Here is a 17,490-nt window from a genome sequence, read left to right as displayed (position 1 = left end):
CTAATTTTACATGGCTTACACAATCAAACGCTTTACTGAAGTCGAGGAGGATCATGTCTGTCTGGCTTCGGTTGTTTAGGCTGAGCGCAAGGTCATGCACCACTTCGCTTAGTTGTGTGACCATTGAGAGGCCACTTCTAAAGCCGTGTTGTTGAGGTATTAATATATGTTCTTGCTCGAGAAATATAGTGATGTGTTTGAAGATAATATGTTCCAATATTTTACAAGATGTGCTGATAAGTGAGATTGGCCTGTAGTTGGAAGGTTCGTTGCTGTCGCCGGATTTATGTATAGGAATCACCTTCGCTTTTTTCCAGTCATCTGGTAGTTGTGCGGACTCGAGCGATTTGCGGTATATAATGGCAAGGTATTGGCTACACCACTCTGCATACGTTTTTTCTTCGGGATATCATCTGGCCCGTTAGCTTTCTTGATGTTGATATTAAGCAACAGATTAAGAATACCAGCATTGGTAATGTTTAATAAATCGATGGTTTTGGGCAGGGTAGGGAGGGAAGTAAGCCACTGTCTGAACTGAAAACCGAGTAGAAAAAGTTGTTGAATGTGTTTGCTCGAGCTGTTTTCTCTTCTAGATACCGTTCGGGTGACACACCTAAACACGGGCGAAAGCATTTCCAAAACCTGTGTGGATTGTTGGTAATGAAGTCGGGGAATGTTGTGCTGAAATAGTGATGTTTTGCATTTTTTAACTTTCCTTTGAAGTCAGCGAGAGCGGAGGTCACATTGTCTTCCAGAGATTGATTCGACCCTTTTCTTTTAATAGTATAAGTCTTTTTACTTTACACTTCGCTTGAAGGACCTCACGCGATATCCATGGGTTTTTCTTTTGTGGTTTGCAACGTTTCATCGGGATGAAGTATGTTGTGCAGTGTAGCACGATTGCCTTAAATTTGACGTCACAACACGTTTCTGAGGCTGCTTGGAGAAAAGCATCAAACTCGTGTGCCACGTGAGTGAGGATACAGTCATGAGCTGCTCTGAAAAAATCAAGTACAGCACGCTCCAGGTTTAGCTTCTTTATGTTGCCTTCAAGCGAGAGCTTACATTTAGGTATGTCGTGGTCCGATATACCACCAACTATGGCCATCTCAATTGCGTGAAGTGGGTAATGGTTACTTATGAGTATGAGATCGTGTATGCTATTCGTAGAGCCTTGTGAGTGAGTTGGCTGGTGGACTGCCTGGTTGAGGTTGAAGTTTAGCATTAAATCAGTAGGTACTGCGGATGTGGCTGAAGTGTAGTGCATGGTACTCCAGTTCAGATCAGGTAAATGGAAGTCCCCCATGAGGATCACTCTACCTGTACGAACATGGAATTGCATATACTCCTGCAAAGTAAGCACACCTTCGGATCCACTAGTAAGGCATCGATAGACACAACCAGTAAATATACCGGTATCATTGTACAATATTTTACAAAATACAGCGTCCGCTTTGGAGACTTCGGGGAGTGGAACGAATGGAATATCATTCTTAAGAAGCAGGGCCACGCCACCACCACGAGACAGCCTATCTTTACGAATAACAGAGTAACCTGGTGGAGATATCTCGTGATTGACGATATCTGGGTATAGCCAGGTTTCAGTGATGGCCACTATATCCGGATTGTGATCAAGTAACAGTCCTTCCAGGAGCTCTACCTTGTTTACTATGCTTCTCGCATTTATATTAGGCACTGTTAGGGTCTCAAGTCTCTTGTTTAGGGTCCTACATTTGTTTGACTTCAGGTTGATGGACGATTTCTTTCTATGTTTTTTTTTTGTAGTGACACCCTTTCATTTTTTTCGTGATCCCAAACGAATACGCGATCATTAATGTAGAGCTTATCATAGGATAAAGAGTCTTTTTCGTGTTTTTCCCGATTGGGCTTTGCACTATCCCAGAGTTTTTTCTAATCTCCCGCATTTTGCGGCTGAAATCCTCTCCGATAGACAAGTAGGAGCCTTTGAGCTTGTAGCCTTTTCGCAATATTTGAGTCTTATGTCTAGTGTCGAGAAGCCTGAATATGATTCGTCTGGTTTTATTTATTGAATATCTACCTAAACGATGGATGCGATGAATACCAACGGGTTCCAGACCAAGGGTGTTCTTAATTATGTTGTGGTTCACAGCCCTTTCTAGGCTTTCACTGTTTTCTCCCTCTGTTTCAGGGAGGCCATATACTAATAGGTTTGCTAGTTTGCTCCGATTCTCTCTCTTCGGCTCTCTCTTCAAGTCTTTGCAAGCGCACCTTCATATCTGTTATCTCACATTCAAAGAATGACACCTTTGCCTCAATTGCTGTTAACACGTCTAACTTTTGTTCCATCTGACCGAGGCGTCCCTCTTTAATATCTTTAATGTCAGTGGCTATGTCCTTAAGTAGTTTGGCAATCTGGTTTATGTCAGGTCCCGGGTTGGATTCTATATCACCGCACAACAATAGCAGTTCTCTCAAATACAATGTGATGTCGATGCAAATCAAAATACAACCGACCGAATCAGCGGAAAGGCGAGTCCGTGGGCACGGCAGCAATGCCAGAAATGGGTCGTTTGATCGAAAGCATAAACCATATCTTCTCACCTGCACAACGAAGACGAAAGGATTAGATGCCACCATCGCAACTGCGCTGCCGTGCCCAATGAAGCCGTTGTGCCGAGGGAGGCCTTTTGTACAGGCGCTGTGGTGAGGCGCTGCTTGTTAGCCGTGCAGCTACGCAGGCGCTGACGAGTGACGTATCCTACTGTCCCATGATGAGTCGTGAAAACCATCCTGAAGGTGCATATTTTTGACCATGATATCTCGTGCGCCGGTCTGGTTGGCCTGCGCGAAGCTGGCGTGGTCACGATGGTCCGTGCGCACCCCAGCCATGGAACACAGCAGGACGAAGAAAAGCTGTACAACGAAGACGAAAGGACTAGATGCCGCCATCACAACTGCGCTGCCGTGCCCAATGAAGCCGTTGTGCCGAGGGAGGCCTTTTGTACAGGCGCTGTTGTGAGGCGCTGCTTGTTAGCCGTGCAGCTGCGCAGGTGCTGACGAGTGACGTATCCAACTGTCCCAAGATGAGTCGCGAAAACTATCCTGAAGGTGCATATTTTTGACCATGATATCTCGTGCGCTGGTCTGGTTGGCCTGCGCGAAGCTGGCGTGGTCAGGATGGTCCGTGCGCACCCCAGCCGTGGAACACAGCAGGACGAAGAAAAGCTGCACAACGAAGACGAAAGGACTAGATGCCACCATCGCAACTGCGCTGCCGTGGTCAACTGCGTCCATAGAGCTGAAAAAAAGAGGACCCACGCCCGGTGCTGCTTTGACAAAGCTGCTTACTTTACGTGCACTGTCAATGCCGATGCTGCAAAACGATTGCTACAGCCTCTTCCTTCACTAGGCTGTCAGATGCTAATTAGTACATTAGGTTAAGTAGCGCTAATCATCCCTTTAGGCGCTAATTTCTGCATTAGTCTTTTTTGATCGTTGGTGCGTTTCACTTTTTGCAGGGATAAATCTGGGATACAGGTAGTAGATCATCATCTGTTTTTTGTCCCCAAAAGAGTTTGACGCCAAATCATCAAATGGCTCATTCAGAGAAAACGCAGGGGCCTGTGGCAGGTCAACGGCCCATAAATTCCCCCTGGCTGCAACACCACGTCACGAGCGCGCCTCAGCGCTGCACAGCGGGCGAATCGCACCACCTGCCGCCTTGCTAGCTCGTCATATGTTGTGTGAGGGGAGAGGGCATCGCCTCGACGCCACGTCAGCAGTGCTACTTGAAGGGGCGGATGCGGCAACGCGATGTCGCGGGGCGAGACGCGTTTTCGTCGGCGAGGCAGGTGCCGCCGTCTCGCTTACGGAAGTCGGCGTGCCGCCCCGTATGTGTCTGTCCCACCCCCACTGGTATCAGCTCCTGCGCACGTCTGCCGGCGTTGGTGGCCGCTGCTGCTTCCTCGGTCTCCCATCACGCAGGACGTCCGTGGCATGCGGCGTATTTGATTTATCGGCAATATCGTCCAAATAATCCCAGTCTACAGCCAATATGCTGGCATATAACTGCAATAGAATATTAACCCGCATCAATTGAATCGCAAAACTAGATAACATAGCTCGCACGAAAACTCTAAAACATTACGCGCAGCGCGTAACTCGAAGGACTACACCGGCATTCATTTGGGCATCAATGCTTTCTGATTCCCAACTGATAAGAAGTGCTTACGTGCATTCGGCTGCTATATTATTCTCAATATCATTGTTGTTCTCATTAGAATATTTGGCAATTCGAACGCGGAAGGAAAATAAGGGCAAGATTGCAGGGCCCAAAATAACTTGGAACAATCGTTACCAAACAACGCTTGAGGTTTCGACAACTCAAAATTAGTTAAATCAAGATTTACTTATAATTTAGATTTATTTAACATTGTAAAATGACCTTTATGTTAGTAATGTCGTCAGTAATTAGGTTATTAGTAATTAGTAATGTCGCTAGTAATTAGGCTATCGGGGCCTCCAAGATCTTCCGTTGTATGGCTCACATCATTATACGTATCGAGGACTGTACCACCCACATCGAGCGTAATAACAGCATTCAACAAAATAAAACCTTTACTTAACATACATTCAAGAGAGAACAAGTAAAACAGACGGCTTAACTTTTTGTGCACACTTCGTGTGACAGAATGTGCAGTTGCACCCAACTTTCTTGCACTGAGGTTTACAGCATTCTCCGCAGCGAAATGCATGAGTTACGCGAAGTAATGCTGCAGATCGTTGAATGCCGCTATCGCCTTCCTTAACGAAATATTTGTAAGTTAACTTATGAGATTCTCATCGCGGTTCTCATTATTGACATTCACGGCCTTTGCACACCACCTCTATTATTATTGCATCATAACGTCGTCTCAACTGCGACGTATTTGTAAGCCGTCGCACCCCCTGATGCGTATACAACCTGCAGCGTGTGAGTCGAGGGCTTTATGGAGCAGTATACAGTAGGACAACTAGTGAGATTGGCATGCTCGTCAGGTGCCTTGCTAGCGCTGCCATTGGCGCTAGCCACAGAACGAAAGCACCGCGGTGGTGCCTGCAGAGGACTGCAGCGGCACCGGTGCGTGACATTTGTTGTAAAGCAACATAATCAGCCATCGCGCCCGCCTAAATTGCTTATTTCTATGGGCAGAATTATTGCAGTGGTCTTAGTTGTAAAGGCGTTCGCAATACATATGAAAAATATGAATTCGGCTGGGACATGACCAATGGTTTGTTATATAGGTCATTTTGCTGTAAAAGCGTTCGTTGTACAGGCGTTCCACTATATTGCTATGGTTGTGTTTATATCCAGTGCGGATCTCGGGGCTGTGTGTTTATAAATCTGCTAATGATATTGACCCACAAAGTACAGCTCAAGGCTCTGCATCCAAGCAGATTCAACTCCACTAGTCATCAACCTAATCATTCGCATTAAGTAGATGTGACTACGTAAACCTTGCTTGTTGTTGCTGTGATATCCACTGAAACGTGCTGGCGTCAAAGAAGTTAATTGAAAAGCACTACATACCCAGTGGACGCTGGGTAAAATACGCAGTCGCACATACCCAGTAACCCCAGTAGCAGATGCCCAGCACCACATACCGAGTACGCTCAGTGGCGCATAGCTAAGTTGACGTCAAGGAGGTTTGTTCAAGAGGGGTGCATACCAAGGAGGCCCCAAGAGTACATATCCAACGGCATTTACCTATTATACAGAGAAGCACACATACTCAATGGCCCTACGGGCACATATTTAGTAGCACATGCCGAGCGGCCCATACCAAAGTTGGCGTCAAAGATGTTCATTGAGAACAGGCACATATCCACTGGCACTTACTAGTCGCACTTACATATCCCCTAGTGGCACATATTTAGACGGCACCATTCTTCGAATCGGCCCATGAGTACAGCGATATACAAGACTTGGTTAGACTGGAAAAGAATGTTGGGCAATTAAATTGCGCTCTCTGTAACAGTGACAATTCAGATGACCGGAAATGTGCAGTGACTTACTTTACTACACGACGCGGTGTAATCTAGGCCGAAACTTTAATGAAAATTGTTCATCTCAAACTTTGATCACTTTGTAGCAAAGCGAGACAACAATGCCTATTCAGTAAAATAGGAAATTTTTTAGTGAGTGTTGTTTCTGGCGTGGTTACAGAGACTCTATAACGAACACGATAATGTCGATGCGAAATTAGTCTGACCCAGGTATCCTTGAGCAATTTGAAGGCGCGTTCAATGTTCTATGTTCCGTTTTAATTATCTGGCCACCAGCACAAATTTGTAGCCTGTGCTGTGCAGAAATATATACATTGCATCAGAGGCCGAGCTGCGCAGGCGGAAAATACAAACAATCGTTTGCATTATATATATATATATATATATATATATATATATATATATATATATATATATATATATATATATAGTATTCATTAGGGATAGTTTCAGCTGATTTTTTCCATTCTACGGCATGATTGTAAGTGTTTTAAGTGTAAGCGAGAACACCACGTCGACGCTCTCTGCTGCGACGCAGCACGGCTCCAATTCTGCCGCTGGAGTGAATTTGCCGCGATGCCTGGGAGTGCTGTTATTCCGACCCGCAGACATCCTCCCGCCAAGAAGGCAGCTAAGCTGTCCACCAGGCAGCACAAGCCGCCTCCGGGCGCTGAGAGGAATGAAAGGCGTACTGCTGAAATATCTCAGACTTCGGGGTCGCCAGACACTTCTGACAGCGAGAGCGAGATAGAGAACGGAAGAAATGCTTCGCTCAGATGATAAACTGTTTGTCGGGCCCGGCGCATGCCTGTCGCTTACTGCCACTGTGGGTCGCGGGGAAGAAGGATGGCGCATCGACGCCATTTCCGCAGCGCCGTCCTTTGCGCGAAAGCGAATAATGAACATGGCATCTAGCGCTCCATTCTCCTTGAAGCTTTTCCCTTTTGTCAGATTTAGGATGAACAGACGCCGCAGAAGCGAAGAGACTGGAAACTATTGCGCCCTAATTAAATGCGACGTTGCTAGTTCGGAGGACAGAATGGAACGATGAACGTTTATAGCGGTGACAGATTTGCCTCTAGAAACGATAAGTTGAAGTTGGCAGTAATAGAGAACACTGTTTGTGAAATACCTAGGCGTACGTCACACTGAAGCTTCATTCCTAGCGTGCCCATTTCCGTAAACATGTACTTATTGATAAATTTATTTGAAAAATTGTGTAGTTTTAATGGCAGAGTCCCTGTTTTCTGACGCCAATAATGGCTAAGTATCTGTATGACTTTTCATAATCGTAATCGCTGACTACGAAGTCACAACTTAACGACGAAGGTAAGTGGTGAACGTGGCTTCGCTTCAAAACCATTGAACGAAGGCAGGTGGGCGCTTATTGTTTTGCTGAGAAAAGTGGTTCGCCTAATTTAAATTGATAGTTGAATGTCTTTTGTAGCTAGAAAAAAAGCGTTTTTGAATATGAGTGGAAAGTATACCAATTCATTAGAGTTCGAGTGCGCATTGTAGATTTTGTTTTTCATTATCCACTCACCTTTTTTTGTGTCTATTTCATGGCACTTAATACGAAAGATCAATTTGTCAGAGCGCTCACCTACGGCAACTACCATGTTTACGAAACCCTAACAAGCACTTTCTTTTCAGGAATAAAAAGGTAGCAAAATGTTGATAGGAGCATTTGATCCACCTGCACAACCCAAACTACAATACTGACAAGCTTTAAAGCATTCCACATTTCTTTAATTCGATTCAATCGATACGGCTCTGTGACACATCTCTGGAGCTGTGGCATCTATGTACATTCCGCCGAAGGTGGTAGTTTGTTAAGCTACCCTGTTGTACAAGGCGTTTGGGAATTGCCCATCTAAAGTGCCTTAGCCAGTGCCAAAGAACATCTAATGCTATGGCCAGTTGATGGTTACAAGGAGGCCTCCACTGATGGACGATCCGTTGTAGCTCGAGTACCACAATTTTTTCTATAAGTGAAAACAAATAGTCCTTAATATCGCTCTGAACATAAGTAAATGATAAATGAATAACCGAGGGTATTTGATTTATAATTTTCTGATGTAAAACATCTAAATTCACATAAGAACTGAGAGCATTACACTTTGATTTCTGCTATCCAGAATGGGTGTGCTTTACACTGGAAGAAGCATTAACATCGAATAAATAGAGCACCTCCACCGACAGTTGCGTGGGTTCTGTCACTAGAAAAATATGCCGTGATTTTTATGGACTGTTACCGGCAGCATCGGCGGCCAACTATTTCCCATAAAACGTACATATGTCTGTAATTTCAGTCCACAGCACTGCAATAACGCGCGCAGTATCTATAGTAATTTGCGGTAAAATATAGACGTATTTACTTTCATTCCACAGAACCACAATTAAACACCGTCAAATTTACAGCAACTGTTCGTAAACAGTATACTGGTACCTAATTTTATTTCACCGCAGCACGATCACATGCCGTGATACTCCATACAATTTTAGCGGTTTTTTCTGTAAATTCTCAAAGTACGCAATCCGATAAAGCCTCAACAGCAACCTTTATTATTCATTGATATTTGAGTATCTCCTCAGCTCGAAAAGTGCTCTCTATTGGTTTGCTGCAACGCCTTCCTGTTCTACCACGTACCAGTTCAATTAAATTTGATATGCTTTACATTTTAAGACTAGGAAAAAATAAGAAATAAAAAGACTCAAAACACCCTCAAAAAGTTGGCTCACATTAAACTGCAGCAACAGCTGAATGCAGCATGAATGTATCTTAGCATCTATTTGAAGTACATTAGAATCACGGTAGCTCAGGAAGGAAGACAAGACGCAGTTCAAGCAAATGACGCAATTGGATAGAAAAGGAAAGTCTAGCAAGGGCAATTGTCTAGTGTTAGATCACAGTGCACGAACAAGGGACAACATCTTGGATTCGCAAGCTACGTTCAAATGGACACATATGACTATATCTACTGTGTCTAGCAATACACCAGAACCATCTAGTACAAGAATGCCTGAGTTTATTAGTAGAAAACGTATATTCTTAGGACCCTACAGTATACAAAATGCGAAAAGTGGACAGCATTTTTTTAGTCTATGTTCTGCATACTAATTGCAATAAAAGTAGGAACAAGCACCTAATTCGGCAGTATTGGCGATGGACGTTCACGTCCACACAAATGCTGCTGACATAAACTATTAAATTAAATAAGTGAGGAGGAATAAAATAACTGGTTTATTGCACAAGACATTTTGCTCGAGGAGTTGAAAAAAAATTCATTTAGAGCTGTAGTTTCAATCTTTGTGCTATCCAGGCTTGATAATGACAAGATGCTTGAGATGTGGGGCAGAGATTGAACACGGAGTATAAGCTCTGGATCATGAAACTTTTTATACAGTGCGCTCTCACTCTGCCACTATTCACTTTATTTTGACGCTCAAAGAAGCATGCTTGAGATAGAAAAAAATATATCGCACCTAAATATCGCAGTCGGGTCATATAAGGATGCTCCAGGTTTAGCAGCTCGCTGTGATTGGTAGTGTTGCCATAGATTTTGTGCCATGACCTGAATTTGCTCTGTAAGAAATAAACACAGTAGGTAAAGGACTTGAAGCCAAGGTGCCTGAATTTGTGAAATATTACGCCACCGACGGACCAAACACTGACGACTATTTACAATGTATAATTACAAAAATAACTGCAGCGCTGGCCAGTTCAGCCGATAACTCGAGATCCAGGAGCAGTTCATCTTCTTCGTCGGGGCGCTTGCGCTCATCGTCTACCAGAGGCACGCCGTGTGCATGTATAGCAGTATCCGCGACAGCAAAAGTACCATCCCGGTGCGTCTGGATATCGATGTCACCTGGAGAGTAATTAGGCTTGAAGCGTGTGACATGCACATCAGTGGATTGTGGTGCAGATGAAGCACTACTATTGACTGGGGTGATTTTATACATAACTGGGTCCACGGCACGCAGCACTCGGTATGGGCCTGCGTACCGAGAGAGGAGTTTGTCGGAGAGCCCAACGTGACGGGTCGGGGACCACAGCAGTACCAGAGATTCAGGCCAAAAGTGCACGTCTTTGTGTCGTCGATCGTACAAACACTGTTGGCTCTCCTGGCAGGTCAGGAGGCGAGCTCGGGCAATTTCGTGTGCTTGGGTTGCCTTGGTGATGACGCGGATGGGAAGAATGTGTCCAGTCACAGTGTTGGTTCCGGCGGAACCACCGAACGAACGGCGAATAGCGGGCAGTGCTGTGGTGCGAAAAATCACAGGCAAATGTCATAGGGTAGAGCAAGCTCTCAATCAGTATGGTTGGACGAGAGATACTTTACAAGCATGTCGGTCGGGGTCCTACTCAGACGCTTTGTGATAGCATCAGTTCCTGGATGGCAAGACCTAGTCAGCTTGTGCCTGGATGTCACCTGGAGCCATGGGGGAAAGTGGGACAATGCGGCCACTGCAGAGCTCCGTGGCGATGACGAAGAACATCTACCTCCACCAGACTGTTATGCGATACACTGTTATCTTATACACTGAGGACTACTTAGAATGAATATTTACAAAGATAACTGCAGTGCTGGCCAGTTCATCAGACAGCTTGAGACCTAAAAGCATTTCGTCTTCTTCGTAGGTGCGCCTGCGCCCATGTCCAAAAGAAGCACGAAATATTCGTGTAGCAATGTGCTGCAATGTGATAAACACTTAGCACGCGCATAGCAAGCCGGATGAAAGATGAGAGTGCTTATGAATGGTTTAACGCCAAAATGCAGACAGCTGATGTTGAGAATAACGCATGCACTGACTTCTTTGTTGACAAACATTGTTGCGTTGTACTCTTGCTTAAGCTGCAGTGCCAGCCATAGTTTACTTTTTATTGAAGCAGAGAAGTTAGGACTTCCTATGAGACAAAGAAAATTACAAATTCCATTCAGGTGCACAGAAGTCCTATGACATAGGCGCATTGTCATTATACCACAATGTTGACCATACATGTTCAAATCTAAAGAACGGCATTCATGAACTTCGTTCCCGTGAATACAAAAAATATGCAGCGTCTATGCAACATAGTTCAGAATTTCTCGAGAGCAAGAAAAAGATGGTATTTTTGAAGAACTGCTCTCGTTACCGAATTGACGAGCATATCCCACAGGTGTGCCTGTCTCAAACGCAACTTCTTATGTGGATCTCCCGTGTGATATTGTCACGTAGTAGGGACGGTGAACAAAGCAGCAAAACTAGGAAAGACGAAAGTAGCATTCTATTGGGTGAACCTCCGCCCTGGAAAACAGGGGCCCTATAACCTAAATTTATTACAATCAATTTTTATTCTAATGTCCTGGCGTCAAATCAACGTAACCACCAACGCAAGTATTGGGCGGAACCCGCAGTGTTGTTTGAAAAGCCCATTCAAAGGCACTCCTCATTTAGAGGAGGTCACTTTTCTTTCTTTCAAAGCGAATAGCATTGCCTACATTGAGCAAATTTTTTACTGAACTAGGTGAAAAGAGGCGAGGAACAAGCTCAAGTGGAGAGAGTTCGATGAGGCCAAGCCAGCACAGTGAAAGTAGATAACTGCATGGATGAAGGGGTGGTGCCGGCATCTGCGGTGGATATGAGTGCGATGACTGGTCTAGAATCGTGGCGGCGTCCACGGTGGCATTAAAATGCCACTGGAACGTATCCTCGGCAAAGAAGAGTTGGCAAAGTGAAGCAGTATACGTGCCGATAGGGCTTGATAAAGCTATACTGCCACGGAAAAATATTTACTATTGCGCAGATAGCACTGCCTCGCTATTGAGAAAAAATTACGTTTTTTTTCGGTGTAATAATGAGCCTTTAACGCGTGCAAAACGTCGCCTTGACGCGGTGACGTTTTGCGGTTTTATGACGTCGCATGACAAACAGTCGAAGTAAGCGTGGCCATAAAACGCTTGACCAATAGCACAGGGCTTATGGGGGAAAATGCGTCAAGTCACAAATAATAATGCTTTTTTTGTATAATCACGCATTATCAGTGTGCACATATGATATCAATGAGGCGTTTCCGCTGTTTTTGTGATGTCGCGTGAAAGACAGACGAAGTGGGGGTGGTTCGAAAAGTTTTTGATAAATCGTGGAGGGCTGATTGCAGAATCGGAATAGAAAAGTTTTAAATAGCTTTACGTTACAACGCCCCATGCTACACTCAAAGAACGGCGATAACAGCAAACGCAGTCGGCTGTCGTCCAAAATCTGATCTGCCGGTCAAACGCGCCGTCTTTAATGCGCAAGTAATCGAAGGTTCCAGAGAGGGTAATCGGTGGTGCCCGCTTCTCTTCCAGAAAGTTCAACGTAATTCGCGTCGAACATCCAATCAGATTACACAAGCTTCTCTGACAACAGACAACGGGTAGAAACATCCATAGCATTCGAGAAAGAACCGCGACATGCAGCCGCATTCCGCACTGAGTGATAACATTTGTTAGAGGGTGAAAAGTGTTCACCCGAAAAACAGGAACAAGTACACGTGTCAGTGTGAAGTAAAATTGCAAGGCATCCCGGATGCATGCTCCGGGATACGCACAGCGGCACACTAAGGAAAGAAATGGCAGCGAGTGCAGGCGAAGGTTCACACATTTTTCAAGAAATATGCGTAACGCTAAACACTTGCGCAACTCTACGCGAACGATCAGTAACACAGAATAGCAAATAGATAACGCTTCCAACACCCACACCGGTGTCTTCGAGGCACGCAACACCCACGCACAGTACGGCAAGTAAAGCACGTGTCTTGTACTAGTATTCCTCTTAACTTCAGGAACGCCAAGATATTTTTTAAGTTAGCGCCACCCTCATGACACAAACCCAAATCGTATTCGCCGATCCATACCTGCTCCTTGCTCGGCAGACGTTGAATACACAATGCTGGATCCCTTTTTCCCAACAAGAAGTTCCTTTCCTGAAAAGAATGCACGCTTGTTCGCTCACTTTTTCACGCATGAGCCGACACTGCAGAAATGTTTCGGCGGTATCTGCAACAGCGAACACAGGCATGCCCCGGCTTGTCAAGACACGTGGTGGAAGATCTGCGCACCCGCGCCGTGAAGCGAGTCTTTGGTTTTGTCGAATAACACCAGAATGAGCGTTACAAGCATTACGGACCATCGCTCCTGTGGTTCGCTTGCTGCATTACCTCCAGGTGCTTCTTTTTTTGGATCCACGTGCCTTCTGGTATGCGTATTTGAAGGGCTTCCTAGGTACAACAGTCATGCTTTTTAACGCAGCTAAACCAACACACAACGACGGCACGCTATTGTTCAAGACAACGACGTTGGCATCGACGCGACAACGACATGAGAAAACGCGCCTTTTTCTGCCCTAGTAAATGTTAAGTGCCTCCCAGAACAATAACAAAGCGTTTTTAAAACAGCAATGATGTACCATCTCATATATGCGAGGCCCTCCGCAGCACTAGCCCTCGCAAACTTCTTGTAGGACAAGACGTCTTATCGAGAGCCACATAGTCTTAAATGTTCATTACACTTCTTTCTACAGTGCTTTGGGCGATGCATACGTAGATGATCAAATAAAGAACCTACACATAAATATTCTTTACCACTATGCACTGACTGACAACCAGTAATATCTTGCCTAAATAAATTTCGTAAGATATGAACGCTGCCTTAAGGATCAATATGGCTCGAGTAACCGCACTTGATTTAACGAAAACTAATTTGACCGTCGTTGTCAGTATTAGAACTTGAGGTTTTCTAGCATTTATCTATTTATTTATTGGTCTTAAAAGAGAGAAATACAGAAAGAAATAAAGACAGGACGGTCAGCCAGACATGCGTCCGTTTCGCTACCCTATGCAGGGAAAAAGGGGTTAAAGGACAAAAAGAAAGAAAGGACGTAAAACACTCAGGATATTGCTTCGTCCGGAGGCACACATAGAAAATACACAGATGCTCACTGAAACATGTGGAGATCAGTAACTGCAGTATACGCCCATCGCATTCTAGGCTTGTGAAGCATGTCAGCACGGTACGATGACTTTTGTCACAGCAAATTGTCATGAATCCAGGTCATCTAACGTGGTAAGTAGTAGAAAGCGCTGGTCGTCATATATCTGGGACTGACGAGAAGGAAATGGTCGATACACACCTCACATCTGCAATATACTCTTGAAAAGGCTGCCTCACCACGATTAGGAGAAAATAGGTACTTGCGAATGCCATTGTTGGCCTCTAATTATTTATGAATACTTAGTAACACAGCAGTTCTCTTGTCTCCAACTGTTAATCAAAGCGCCAGTATTTCGCCAAAAGAGAAGTTTGTTCTTCTATCGCCACCATGACAACAGTCCACCCAAAACAGGGTAAGTGTATGGCATTCGAATATACGCTAACGTCTACGGAGACGAGCTCCCTGAAAATTCTTCGAGAAAGAACTCTTGACAGCCATGGAGTCCACCCTTGTATCAAGGTATCAAACTGTAGATTTCGCAGGAGAAATTCTAGCGGCTCCATCGAGAAGCGTTCACAATGATGTCCATGCAAATAATTCATATTGTTATATGAGTCAAAATCTTCGGAAAAGATGAAAATTGTTTGGGCCATTCGCTAAATTAACGACGTCAATAGTCTTTCTTTTTTCTTATTGTTTTTTTCTTAATTGTCTTTATTGCTGGGTGCCGCAGTTGTAAACGTAATAAATTGTTCTTTATTTTGCGATCTTCATAAATGCACTTTTAGAAAAGAAAAACTAAATAAAAAATACACTTTCAACAGTCGCTAGGCTTATATCTATTTAATGCTACAAAGCTCATAAAATTTGGTGCAGTGATTCTTTTTCTTTTCCTATGTAATTAGATAGGAGCCCCCCCAGCGAAAGTTACCTCTTAATGCAATGTTACAAATGGACCTTTCTAAATAAAGAGTGCATGCCCGCAATCGGATAGGTGTCTTCAGTTTTTATTGAAGTCCATGCACAAGGCCTATTCTCTAGCCAAATATGAACTGTGATGCAATTGGTAACTAGGCAACCCCGCAGCAATGCAACTATGTAAGTACCTGCGTAAATACCTAACTGTGTACCATTTGGCAACTACTCAACCGCGTAACCACGCAACTACGTAAACCACCGAATGATAGAAAGTTACGCGTTCGAACGCATGTAAACAATAGAACAGGTGACGTTAGGTGGCTTAAATGATTCAGCAATGGCAGACACTTTCGCGTCTGTTTCAATACGCAGAATGCATTTCAGCAAATGTACACAATTTCTGATTTTTCAGGTACCTCTACGTGTCACAGTATAGTAAAAAAAAAACTGAAGGTGACTAAATGAACAAATACCAGCTTTTTATCATGAATTTTTAAAATAATACATAGCTATGTATGCACAGTGTGGCATAGGACTATTTTTTCCAACATTTGTAAGACCTTCGGTTACAGGGCCCTGGACGAACTTTCTTTCAAACCTCGAAAATGCAATGGAAACAGTGAAGAGCTTCCAAGGAATATGTTACCCAAATAATTTTTGCGCGCAAATTGCGGCGCGAAGCCTCATTTCCCACATCAAACCACTACTACTCGCCATTCCCGCTGCCCTTGAACATCTTCCCTTGGGACCGAGTAGGACCGCGTCGGAGGCGGCAGCGCCGCACATATGGCGTAACGTCCCATTACTACCTGGAAGGACTCTTCCCAGCGTGGGCCGACGACTGTTGCTTTCTACCGAAAATGTGCAATTCTACTCTAATTTCATTTCATTTTATTTCCTTGACGACCCCACGAGGGGGTATTATATAAGGGGTGGAATCAGCTAAAAAGAATGAACAAATGGCACATGTGTTTATATGCAAAAAAACGTTATTTAAAATTTTAACGAATGATGGCGTACATGTGATATCAACGATATGTTGGGGAAGGCCGTTCCAATCTTTAGCTGTACGTGGGAAGAAGGAAGCTAAAGAATGTCAAAATGTCAACAATGTTTTATGTCAATAGAAATTCTAAACAGGGATTTTCGAACAGTTCAGCCTCTTAAGTTGAGTGCGCCAATTAATAAACGCAGCAACAGTAAGAAGAAGCGCAGTGCTTCAAAGATCTTGCTTGATTCATGTCAGCTATTGGCCAATGGTAGCTCCCTGTGAGAATGTGCTTTTTGTCGACACATGACAGCCGCTGCTCTCGCCGGTGGCCTCCTAATTTGTTAACAGCAGACCTTTGTTTAGGAAGTGCGTGTTTGGAGGGGCGTCAACTGTGCGTCCCGTTTGTGAGCTCCTCCACACTCCACACACAAATGCGAAATTTGACTGAGATGTTGACAGCTGCGTAGTCTTTCTGCGGAATGTGTTTTCTCGCCAAGCCCAAGGAGTGGTTCAGGGCCCGTAAGTGGATGTTTTATGACAGGTGTCATGCCCATGGGTGGCGCTGGATAATAACCTCCGGGTTATATTTGGAACAGATACAAACACATTTCTGTGTGCGCATACATACACACATCCATGCAAGTGAATGGTAGAACCGCCGCTGCCTCAGCTCAAGTCGTACACCATCGCGCGCGTAATGCGGAAGATGTCAGTTCGGCGCCTCCCCCCCCCCCCCCATTGGCCAGTGTCTTGTCATCATCCGCGTTTACTCACCCATACCTTATCATTTGAACATTGAAGTTAAAGCGCAGGTAATTGCTACTATGCTTTCTTAGGATTCAGTGTTTGTTGGCTGGATATGGCTGTGTTCAATAAAGATATGAGTACTTCTATACTCCTTGTAATTTGAAGAAGGGAAAGTGACACTTCGTCAAGACTCCCCATTGATGTTAAACATCAACTTCAGCGTTTCTTGCTTGTTTTAAGTAAACAGGCTGCTTTTCCTAATTATACTATACCTATATATTATGCTGGTCATGTTGCGAAAGCGCTCATCATGAGCATTTTCCCAAATGTTTTGGTACCAACGAGAAAAATTAGCGCAAGCAAGAGGACAGCTCACGCAAGACAAGAATAAGTGCTACACTCTAAACTGTTTAATAGCGGGGAGACATTTCAAAATGTAACACCTCGTCACGTATGCGCTCAATAAAAGTACGGAAAATCGCAGGTAGAACACGTGTAAGCCAAAGAGGTTAAAATGAGCGGTGCGCTCGGGGTGGTTGGTTTGCGCTGAAGCTGTCTATTTAAAAATTCGGAAGAATCCATCTCACTATTACTGTTGACGGCAATGTGTTTAGCATTGAATCAATATATTGACATAACGCATCGGCACCGTCGAATGTACTTGTGTATTAGGCATGCGCCGCAGCGGTTGTCTCCTTTCGAGCTTCGCTAACAACCCTCGTCGACATCTAGCGCCTCCACTGCGAAGCGTGTGCGTGGCCTCTGAAATGCAGGGCCCGCCGGTGCGTGCGAGCACTGAGAAACGTGTCACAGCGGCAGCCAGGCCCCTCTCTTGTGCGTTCCTGACA

This window comes from Dermacentor albipictus, chromosome 5 (assembly GCF_038994185.2).
Source record: "Dermacentor albipictus isolate Rhodes 1998 colony chromosome 5, USDA_Dalb.pri_finalv2, whole genome shotgun sequence".
NCBI classification, from domain to species: domain Eukaryota; kingdom Metazoa; phylum Arthropoda; class Arachnida; order Ixodida; family Ixodidae; genus Dermacentor; species Dermacentor albipictus.
This window is presented reverse-complemented; position numbering follows the sequence as displayed.